The sequence below is a fragment of the Oryzias latipes genome, chromosome 24, assembly GCF_002234675.1.
Source record: "Oryzias latipes chromosome 24, ASM223467v1".
NCBI classification, from domain to species: Eukaryota; Metazoa; Chordata; class Actinopteri; order Beloniformes; family Adrianichthyidae; genus Oryzias; species Oryzias latipes.
In genome coordinates, this window is record NC_019882.2 from 13,348,594 (window position 1) to 13,360,754 (window position 12,161).

Below are 12,161 nucleotides of genomic sequence, written 5' to 3' on the forward strand. Positions count from 1 at the left end.
AGCTGGAGAAAAAAACACAGAAGACATCAGATGGAATGCCAATGTTGGAGCTTGCAACACCATCAAGCAATTACTCTCTAATCTTTACTGCTATTTTGCTCTTCTGCATGCAGGCTTGGCTCTGCAGAAAACCTGAAGGTTTAGGGAAGATGTTCAGCCATTATGCACAGATGGACAGATTTACCTAATAAAAATGAAAAGATCTAACCCATTTGGGGGCAGAATAAGAGGAGACAGCACAGCTGACCATCTCTAAAACAAATTTATTATAGATCTAATAATTCTAGAGAAAAAAAGGTTTTGAGATCAAGATGAAATAGAAAGAAACTTTTAATTATTAATGTGTAAAGAGTACATTTCTGCAGCCAGACATAAATGCTGCTTTCAATTTTTATTGTTTCATGTATAAATAGTTTTAAGCTGCTTAGTACGGAATTGATAAGTTGTTTTGTTGGAGGAGTTAAAATGAAAACACTTTTGTTTAGATGTTATATCTTAACTGCAAAAATTAGTCGTGAACATTAATAATTCCAGATGTTAAAATGCATTTTATTTTTCTAAAATGATGCATGTATCTCCAATTTGCAACGTTGCTTTCAGGGAATCTTTCTGATCCTTTTCTTCAGCAGAAAAAACATTTTGTTGAATTGAAAATTTTCAAGGTCAAGCTGAACGATAACTACCAGTAATTCTTTAAAATAAAGAGGAAATTTTAAAATGTTTCTAATTGACTTAGTTTTTCTCTACAATGGTATCAAACATGCATTTTAAAGCAAATGTATCCAATTAAAAAATGTACTTTATGGCTTGTTTTCCTGCATTTAGTCTCCAAAAGTGGATGTATTTGTAATATTAAAAAGTCCAAAATATCCTGGCACTTCTTTAAGTCTCAAAGCTGGTGGAGAATCTTTAAAAAAAAAAAGGAACGGTTTGAGTTTCCTAAATTACCCTGCATTCATTATTCTGAAGAGCATTTTATTTGACGGTCGATCAGCCGTCTGTTGGTGTCTCCGCTGTCTTGCACCGTAATGTTTTGGTCTTGCAGTCACTTGCATCATATGAAAACAGGAAGAAACCTGCAGAAAACTAAAGCTCCTGTGCTCAAATAAAATAAAACAACTTTCTTTACTAAGTGTAAAACTGAGGTTTATCTTACAGCAAGTAAAAAACAGCATGTGGCACCACAAATTACCAATATCTATCTATTTAAAAAAACATGATTATAAAAAAGCAGTGTGTGAACAGTCTCTTCCCACAACCCTGCCTGCAATTGGAGAAATTTGATTTCAACCATTTCTTGTTGTTCTTTTGCTTTGTAAGTCCATTTAGAGGTCATTTTGGCAAAAATGTAACATTATAAATCTTTATTGCCTGTTCAGCCTGTTTATTTGTTTTTTCATTTTTATTTAACCAGGTAAGCAATTAAGAACATGTTCTTATTTACAATAACGACCCGAGAAGTGAAGAAACTCAAGAGTAGATAAAAGCACATCACAAAATACACAACAAGAAAAGTGTTCAGTCAAAAATAATTTTGGAATATTCATATGGTAAATATATTTTTAGTTAAAACGTCCAGGATTCAGTCAGTGCATTAATTAAAATGTTTTTAAAGGAGGTACAAAGGTGCTTAGTTTTACAAATTTTTGAAGGTGACTTCAGTCTTTTGCTGCTGCGTGTTGGAAAGATAAATTTCCATATTTTGATTTTATTTTAGGAACATTACGCATTATAAGCTGGGCCGAGCGTGTGCTATAGGGAGTCAAAGAGGGTTGTAGCAATTGGCAACTGAGAATGTACAGTCTGAGTCTCCAAAATGTTTTACTTTCCTTTAAAAATGCATCCTTTTGTTGTCTTTTTAGGACTTTAAAACATAAATTTGCATATTATTAATCTTAGCAGTTGTTCTCTGGAGAAAATGCTGAGGTTTTTGGTTCATTATCATTATTTTCACACTAACCTGAAATCGTCAAAGCAGCAGAACTTATGTATAAACAAGTTTAGCATCATCGTGTCTTTGATGGCTGCAAATCCCTCTGACTGTTGTTCTGCATGTTAAAGCGAAGCAGGGACGTGCACAGGATTTTAGAGCAGCAGGGGCTCAAAGTCTGAAAAGGGCAGCAATGCAAATTAAGGGAAATAAACATCTAATAGATAAATACTCAGCTATGTGACCTGTGGAGGTGAAAGTGATATAATTGTCATTTCTAATTGTCCTGCTATTAATTGCATGTTAAAAAATTATTTTCAACATGAGTTTGTTCACTTTTTAGACTTGGAAGACATCAAAGCAATAGAAACCTGGAGGCTATTTGTGTTGGCACAATGTGCCGCAGGCATAATCACCATGGATAAAGTTGAATACAAATGGTAATATTTTAAACACAGACATTATACAACTGTTTCCCCAAAATGCTGAATCATTAATAATTTTTTAAAAAAAATTTTTTGGTCATGTTCTGTCCTCTGTCAGTCACTCCAGGTTCATTTTAATCATCCACAGCTGTCTTCATTTCTGTTCATTGTCTTCAGAAAACAGTGTGTGGTTTTCAGTTCTACATTGTCAGATCATCTGCTTTATCTGCTTTTTGTTTCTCAATGGGTTTTTGTCCGTTTAGGCTTATTTATTAAATGTTTGTGTTTCTGCCTCCAAGCCTAGTTTCCTGCGTTTTGGTTCCTTCACCTCCAGTTCCTGACAGCTAATGGGACTCTTGTTCTAGATTGGGATCCACAGCTAAATTTACTTTCGCATCATATCCTCCAAATACAGGCTTTTGTTGTGATTGGATAGATTTTAATACAGAATATTTTGAAACTGAATATTACAGAGTTTAAAAAAGGCGATTTTAATCAGAAAATATTACGTTAAACAGATACATTTAGTGTCAGACATTACATTTAGTGAGGAACCTATGAACTCGCTATAAATACTGCTCATTTATTTTGAAAATTCCCTCATATTTTATTTTGAACATAGTACCTAACCATAATTATTATATACATCCAGCAACTTGTTGCTTTATGATGCTTCATGGTTTCACCCCCTCTTTTTATTTATTAATTTACCAATGTTACAATTTTTTTACCAAAAAAAGAAAAAAACAACGACAGAGGGCTCTAGGTTACTCACTACGAGGCAAAAAAGGCAGGTGCTTAAGCACCCCGAAGGCCCTATGAGTGCACATGCCTGATGCAAAGCAATATTCTGTTACTAATTGGACATTCCTCTGTTGATTCTAAAAAAAGGCCTTTCACTCAAATGTAATTACTGTAGTATAAATAAGCCTCAAATACAAAAAAGGTTTATTCAAATATACTCCTCGTGTGTCAAAAGATTTATAAACCCCTATTGCAACAGTAAAATCTACCAAACACAGGAGACCTTCAGCTCTTTATTTGCTCAGGTGCTGGACAGGACAAGTTTAAAAAAAAGCCTTTTACTCAAATATAATTATTTTAAACTAAGTTTAACCTCAAATACAAAAGGAGTATACACAAAAATACTCTATGCAGTTTTTTCAACATTTCATTGTTTCATTGAGCCCAAAAAAGTTCTTAAAGCTACAATTAAAAACGGATTTTGACATTTTGCCATTAAAAATGTCCATATGTATCATCTGGACAGAACATTTGACCCCTACATGGGTCACCCAACTGTAGAAATTCAAAATATGGCTGTGTATGTTTCTTAAAGGTCCAACAACTATCATCTGTCAGTGGACGTCAACCACTGGGCTTTAGGATGATAAACTCTTGTTTAAGTGTCACTCTTTTGATAATAGATGGAAAGAATTCTGGGAAAACGGACAGTTATCACAAACAAACGACGCAGTGCTCCAGCTTTGGACTCAGCAGAAGCAGCAGCCGCTTGTTCCTCGTGTCAAAGTGTAGCTGTAAAACGAACAAAGGCCAGCTGATGTGTTAGAGAGTGGGTGTGGATGTGAGTCACCATTTATCTCAGAGAGCAGCTCCATAACTGTACGTGCTGACACCCTCCACCGATCATCCTCCCTGGCAGCACCTCCACCCCCACCTCCCCTTGACTCTCACTGCAGTTCAAAGCCTACAAAATCCATATTGTTGAGATGACGGGGGATGGGAAGGGGGTTGTAGTGATCCAAACCTTTCTTGTCAGAAAACAACTTATGTCGTAAAATTGGGGGACAAAATCTGCCGCTTCTTTTGGAGTCCATGAGTGCGCCATGTGGTTGCATTCCAGCTGCGCCACAACACACTTCAATGAGCTGCATCATCACAGAAAAGCAACAGTCCTGCCTCAGTGTTTGTACAACACAAGTCATCACAGATCATCACACCTCCACTCACTGCAAATTACCTACAGCTTTGTCTTTTTCTTTTCTTTTTTTTTTGAGCAAATCACCTGATTTGTTTTATAATAGGATGGAAATCAGAGGCACGTTCCTGCAGCAGAAACGCTCCGAGCCGGTGCGCACTTGCGTCAGTGCGCGCCATGCCTGGCTGGCAGACAGCGCACGCGGGGGGCTTTTTTTTTGCTGTTTTGAATGTGTTGATGGAAAGATGGATTGGGAGAAACAAAAAAGGACGACGAGCATAAGGATGAGGAGGAAGGAGACAAAGGTTTTAACCACGGTCCTCCCCGGTGGGAACACCCCCCCCCCCCCCCCCCCCCCCCCCGCCCACCAGCGTGGGGGATATTCTCGCGCTCCCTTAATGAAATGGTCACGTACATGCGCCACGCAACCGACTCCAAAGATCAAAATGGAATGGACGCATTCATATGGCCTGCACCCCCTCCCCCTACCCCCCAATTTATGTCCTCTTCCCTCATTGCCATGGCGCAGTTTCCTGATACACGATATTCAGCCACCGAATCTCTCAATCTATCTAAAATCTTTTTTAATCAAGTAGAATTATTATTTTTGGAGGTTTTATTTTGAGTGGGTTAGTTGGCGCACACAGTTCGTGCGCAGCAGCTGGAACAAAATACCCCAAAAACATCTTAAGGCAAGAGATCTAACAGAAATCATCAAATTATCTTATGTTCTTTCTACATTTCGTTTTTTAAACACACCAAAAAAATCTAGTTTCTTCCTAAATTGTGTGCTCCCGCATGTGTGAGCGAGCACCCTCACTGGCGCTGTCAGTGGTGCTGAAACACCGAAAACGCCCACTGTGAATATACGCATTGTAGCGCAGCGCCACCGTCCTCTCAGATTTATCACTCAGGAGGTCACGTTGCCGTCCTCAGCCTCTCCTCAGGCTCCCAACGAGGCAACAGCTGTGGAAACCATCAGCGGGACCCTCAAGCTGCCCCAAACCAGTCTTTCTCCGCCATGCCAGGACCGTTCCAAACGCCCTTCTTTAAGCATCCCAAACATCCACCGCCTCAACAAAAACGCATATTTTTTCATCCAAACATTGGTGTGAAACTGTGAAGATGGGGGTTCGAAAATGCGTGGAATCTTACCCGCGCCTTTTGTTGGAGCCCCGCAGTCAGGAAGGGAGGAAAAGGCTGCCTATGGGAACCGTGTAAGGAGCCTCTCTCTGCTGTGTGACTGAGATGCTGCAAAGGCACTGCGCGTCGGCTGCTTGTTCCTCCTCACTTCTTCTTCAATGGGGAGGAGGAGGAGAGGGAAGGGGGGGGGGGGGGCAGTGCAGCTCTCTGTCACAAAAATGGCGGACACTTTTGACGTCAGCAGCAGCTTCTACTAGATTCCTTTCACCGGAGGAGAGGCACAAACAGACTGAAACAGGTCATTTTTATGGGATTGGGGCTCAGTGACAAAACAGCTTTAAGGACAAACTGAGGAGAACCGCTGCTCCTCCACGATTCTGCCAGATGGTCCCCAGCTATCATAAGCAGAATTAGACTGTCTTTGACCTTTTTCAGTTGAATACTGCTTTTTTTTTTTAAATTTTGGCTTCGGATCTCTAATTTTTCATTACAATTTATAAAGGAACAGCTTTTGACCACATTATTTGTTATAAAACTTAAGCAAGGTGCACTTAGCATTGCTGCGCCTCAGTCAACTTTGAACTGTCATTCGGGTTGTACTGGAATTACTTTTCGTATGTCAGTGCAAAAGCTGTGCATATGACAATAAACTCTGATTTGGTTTTAACTTGGTTTTGATTTGATCACCATCTATGGCCTTAAATACCATAAATACAGAAGATCAACATTTTGCCGTTTTGTTGTTCACCCAATTGATATCAGAGCAGTAATTCACAAAAACAAGATTTCTATTTCTGTAACATATACTTTCACACTGGGCAGTTTGGTTCACACCAGGGTTACTTTCTTCTTCCACCTTGCTTGGTTACTTTTTGCTCTCTGGAATTCTGGTGTGGGCTAAACAAGATAAATGTTTACAAAGTTTACTGATGGTTAGTCAGAAGCCCCAGAGATAAGATGGTGAGTCCCCCCCATGACTCGTTTAGTGGTTGTATTAAAGTGAGAGTTGTTTACACGCTGGATAAAGGGTGTGAGAGCGGGTAAACAGTGAGCTCTCAGCAACATGGAGGGGAAGGGGGGTGGGGTTACTCCATGCCAACGCTTCCACCCACAACTCAGAGGTGAATTTCTAATGAACTACTGCTGCTCTGCAGAAACTATGTCCTAGAAAATGAGACAGATTTTTTTAATTTGGGCTAAAAACAACAATCATAATTAAAAGACCACTGGGGATGCTGATCAAAAGATGATCAGAGTGGGACTATAAGGGTTTGGAGGACACATTTCAGTGGTGGAAGGGTGGTGATTGTTAGTATTTGAATTAATTTTTCATAATCAGAGCAGCACGTTTTTGTAATTGCCCGGTCTGACGTACATGTCCTGCATGAAGCTGACTGTGACTTGACAAACATGGCTGCTCATTAATAATTATATTGCAAAATCCAAGTCCAGATGTAGTCTTCTTGGTTCCATGTGAGATGAGCAACATTATCAGAGCTGGTTTTAGGACGTGTGTTTGGAATATTTGTGTGCACGTAAACAAAGCTAGAGTGAAGGTAGCCGGACTAATGAACTGCAGTGAAGCAAAAGAGCAAGTGTTGTCTCAAGTAGGCTAAAAAAGAGGCCCACAGTATGAACCCAAAAAAGCTGGAATTGTGAAAACAATGGAAAATGTTTTGTCTGAAAGTGTGGTGAAGAACACGTGCAGATTTTTTCCTTTTCTGGCTTTATTTATTATTTTAGAGCTCATTCTGGGCAACATCCCCCAGAAACAAGCAGTTGAGTAGCAGTAATATTTACAGGCAGTTTGTGGGGCTTAGAATAAAGCAACCAAATACAATGAAACCAAACCACTTAAACCAAGTCCTGCAGAGTCTTTAAGGAATTTTTAGCAAATTTTGGGGGAAATTAACAATCTGTATGCTGTCAAGTTGCAGCTAGAAATGATCTGTCTGCACATAGACGTGATATTTTTGTTTTTTGGAAAAGAAACTGATTTGGAAAAATTCATAATTCAGAGACCCATGCAGAACATTAACAGAAGTTTCCTCATCCTGAATTATCCACGGACAAGGCAGCATGGGAATGTCCTCTTTTCCTCCTTTGGAGCTGCAGACTCCGTCTGGCACCGAAACAATTGTGTCTTTAATTATTCTGAAGGGAATCTGTCTCCCAAATAAATGATAATAGTAAGTCTTCATGAAAAATACATTTTGCGAGGAGAGATGGACAAGAAGACGTGCTACTGTACATTCTTCTGGACTGTAGAGAAGCATTTTCTTTGTTTTAAAATGCCATAAAAAAAGATTACAGACTCACTCATTTACCCTTCAGTGAAAGGACACCACAAGGATCTATGTGATAAATCAAAAATCAAAAAGTGATGACTAAGATTATTGGGTTAAGACAAATCAAGCATCATCGTAGACAAGAACTTAACAGGATTTTAGAAAAAAACTGTGGACCTGCAGAGAGCTTTTAGTGGATTCAGTAAATCAGATTAAAGATCAGATTTTTTGGATAACCAACTGTGATCAACCAGCTTCAACAATCTTTAGGGTCCAGGATGCTTTTGCAGCATTTTGAAATAAATAAGCGGATTCAGTTAAGAAAATAAGAGTCTTCAAATGTAAACATTTTCACTATATTCAATTTGTTGCCACTGTAAATCAATCTTTTAAATAGATTTTGATTCATTGTGGCAACAGTTGTTTGATGTAACCTTTGTGCTATCCTAAGCACTTTAACGTTGGGAGTTGGGTCATCTAGACCCACTAGACAGTGCTCTGAACCTTTTTTCTTCAATGATTTGTGATCCTTACTGGTGTCCATGGATTACATGAAATCTTTCCATCTTCATCCACCTTTGTCATGGTAGGAAGAACACGTCAAAGTAGAGGTGGGGTCATCTAAGATAGCACAAGGTTTAAAGTAAAAACAACTATTTTTTGTGACATTCATGCATCGTGACAAAAGTATAACAAACTATATGCACCACTCCTGAATTAACTTTTTTGTACTTTTTCTTTCAAGTATGATGCTAAAAAAATGTAGAGGAAAAAGGTTTTAATGGGCAAACCTGGTTGATTCATTTCTGCGTCATAAATAGTCCAGTGTTCGTGTTGACAGTGAGTGGGTTTAATCACCGCTTAAGGAAAGCCAATTGATTTCAAATAGAGTGGACAAGCCTGAACTGCAGTCTCAGGATCTGGACATCAGTTCATGCCTCTTGTTCTCTTAGATTACTTTACTGTGAACTTGGTAAATAAACAGAATAACCTTACTTGCACATTGTTTTCTTTTTCTCCTGAAACATCTTTTCTTCCAAATGTTTGGTCCTCCACAGAGCAGAGCTTTAACTCTGCAGGTGTGACTGTGGTTTTCAGGTCTCCTTAAGTGTAAAGAACTTCTGGAGCCTTTCATGGACCAGATCTAACTCACTTTTTCTCACTCTTGTCCTGTCTTTTGTGCAAACTTGCTGTAGTCTTCATTTCTGTAGAGATTAAAGAATAGGAAGGAACTTTTGCAGAACAGGGCTTTGAAGTGAGAGCAGCGTTTTCTGGGAGCGTGCACGAGCTCGGCTTCAACAGTGTCGTCTCACCAGCAAAGAGCAACGCAGGGAGGAAAAGAGCATTCTCCCCCCTGTGTCAGACAAGCTCTGATCCCTCTCCCTCTCTGACTGATTTCATTCCTAATTAGACTTTACAGCAAAGGTGGTAGGTTGAAGGAATCAATAATGGAGGACATCAAACACCAGAAATAATAAAACAATATTTAAAAAATGTGCAACAAATTTGCAAAAGACGGACTAAACAAAACATATATTTGCCCTTTTTGCATAAGTTGCACACAAAAGGCAATGGGGGGTGTTTGGTTTTTAGGCATACAGTATATGAGGCCCTGATGGTATATTTGTGTGCATGAAGAGAAGGGGAGCAGGATGAGAGATGAAGGCAGTCAGCCGGGCTGAGAGCCTCAGTGTGGGGGAGGGCGCTGCAGCTGCAGCCGCAGCCTTGCTGTGACTCAGCACTAAAATCTACTTCTGCCTCCCCCCTCCTCCAAATATCAGCCCTTAGTCATTGTACCGAGCACATTATTAGATCTCTTCTTCATCAGGTTTGTCACGACAACATCTCACATGATGTAAAAATGTATCACGTAGGCTGAATGTTTTTGAGTTGACAGATTGGCTGTTCTCGTGTATTTTGTTAAAATTCATATCAATGCGCCTGCTTTTAAATGTTTTTCTCGTCTCCTCCCATCATGCAGTCCATGGGAAACTGTGTTGGACTGCAATTGTGCACCAGCACTCCGTCCTGGTCGATTTCCCATAATGCTTTTCTTGGGTATTTTGTTTTTGTTTTCATTGTACTAGAACCTGTCATGTGGTCACACCAGATCTATACTGAACTGTGCTCTGATCCACAACAGCCTCCTGGAGTTAGAAGAGTTTGCTGAATCACTGGTGATTTGAAAGCAACACGATCTGGTATCTGATTAAAAAAAATCCCTTTACAATCTGCAAGTCAACAAAAATCTCTATAGCTACATTCACACTGCCCTTGGCGTTCAAGTGGCCACTTCCAATGAAAAGGCTATGTAATTGAGTGTAAACATGTTTTAGGCTTCTGCGTTCAAAACTCTCACGTTCATGCATAGCTACATTACATTTTTAGGGATTGTTTTGGGCTCTACATACAAAATGCGTGGTCAATGAATGCGCTTTGAAATTGAAACCAGCTTAAACTTCAACCACTCAGGGACTTGGATTTGTTAGTGACGTCTGGATGGCATCCCTTTTAATTCACGGATGTGCCATCAATTTGAAAACAGTCCATGAAGGTAGAAATGAATGATTGCAGTTTGTGAGTTACATGACCCCAGGTCTTTCACAAGAGAGCTGTGAAAAAAGCCAGGAGCAAGATTTGTGGGATTTGCACAAGTCTCCTCTGACTGTAGGTACATGTGCTAGTATCAGCTAGCGACAGTCCAGTGTGAACATCGACTGTATGCTAAAAGCGTGTTCAAGAACCGGCATTCAGCGTGTTCTTGAACACGCCAGACATGACTGGTGTGTCTGCGTCTTGATGATTGGTGTTACAGTAATCAACATTATGATTATTTCAGTTATTCCAAACATAAAGAAAGAGATAAGGAAGTGCGGCAAAAAAATTCTAACCTTTGTACTCTGATCTGTTTCTTTGTCTTTAAAAAGACTTTGATCTGTGAGAAAGAGGACATTAACTGCAGTGAGAGTAGCTTTCAGTCTCATTAGGCGCATAGAATGACATTCTACCTCATAATTGATGTATTGATAGATTAAAAGTAAGGGTCGACATTGATGAGTGTGGGACTGAATGTCTTGCCTCTCAGTGAGGTTGGTTGTCAGAGGAAGAATCAATCCCCATCGATCCGCAGCTCTCCTCCTCTCTGTTGTATTTTCTGTCTTCTCACCTCAGCTGGCTTTGGAATTCTTTTCCTTTCCTCTGTCATGTTTTTTTTTATTGCTGCTTCGGTTCAGTTTCTCTTTATTCTGATTATTCAAGTTCTCCCTGCTGGCATTGAGAGAAGTATGTGGAGCACAGCTCAAGTGTCTGAGTAGTACGATGTGGCAAATGAAACCCTGCAAACAGCAGAGTACAGTAAGGAAGGCAGAAAAGACAGGGCGGCAAAACACTTGGATGAAGCAGAAAAACAGAGAAAAATGAAGCATAAGGTTATGTAAGTTGTCAAATAGAACCAAGATGCAAAAAAACACCAAATGTATGAGGTAAAATGCATTTTAGAACAGTGTTATACCAGAACATGAAAACAGAGGGGAAGCAGACACGGAGAGCGTGCACTGGCCCAGACTCTTAACATCCCTCCTGGCGTCTCACAGGAAGTGGTACATCACAGCCAACTGAACGCAGAACGCGCCTCCACTGACTCTCCCATGTGCGTCTCCACAAAACCGTGCATGCGTTTGATGTGTGTTTGCATGTTTTGAACAGCTGACACGGTTGTGCTGCAAAACGGGGGCAAAAACGCTCACTATACAGAAACGGGTAAAGCTTTGTGTGGGAAAACTAAAAGTCAGATTTCTGTGGATGTTTGTGTTATTTTTATATTTTTATGAGGTTCTAAGAAACCGAAAAGGACACACTTCTGGCACTAAAGATTTTATCACAGTTTAAAAAAATGTTAACAGAAGGAACAAGAGTTTAAAAGAGGACAAACTGATATGACACAAAGAAAAAGAAATGACACAGAAAGAACACCTAAAAATAGTCATTCTTGTTTACTTGTTTGTTTGTAATTTAATTTACACTTGATTATCTTGCAAGAAATGAAAGGAATCTGGAACACTTCACCTGCACTGTTCAGTACCCATGTATTTATCTCTGAGTCACACTGGTCGAATTTTTGGCAAAACACATCCTGGATTGATTTTAAGTCAGTGAATTGAATTGTTCTAAATGAACCAGTATCGACTATGAATCGTACCATTGACCACAAATTATGAAATGAATCAAATAGTTTTAAAATAAATCTATACACCCCTAAGAGCACAATCAGATCTGTGGCTGTAAAATAGGAAAACGGCTAAATGAAAAATAGGAAAACGGCTAACAGATTTGAGGCTGACGAAGGACAAAGGAAATAAGAAGAAGACCAACAAGATCGCTTTAAAAACTGCAGGAGTCCGATCTACAGAGATTTTGTGAGAATGAACAAAATTGAT

The 12,161-nt window shown here is 39.5% G+C and overlaps 1 protein-coding gene across 3 annotated transcripts in view; it reads right to left on the bottom strand.

Moving 5' to 3' along the window:
• Positions 1–5,601, bottom strand: part of snap25 (synaptosome associated protein 25) — a 31,754-nt gene extending 26,153 nt beyond the window's left edge. Inside the window, exon 1 of one of the 3 annotated variants that reach the window (XM_023952808.1) lies at positions 5,450–5,601. The gene's annotated coding sequence lies outside the window, so the exon portion shown is untranslated. Of the gene's footprint in view, positions 1–5,448 lie in introns of all 3 variants that reach the window. The other 2 variants (XM_023952810.1, XM_023952809.1) reach the window with 2 other exon arrangements.
• Between the last annotated feature and the right edge of the window lie 6,560 nt (positions 5,602–12,161).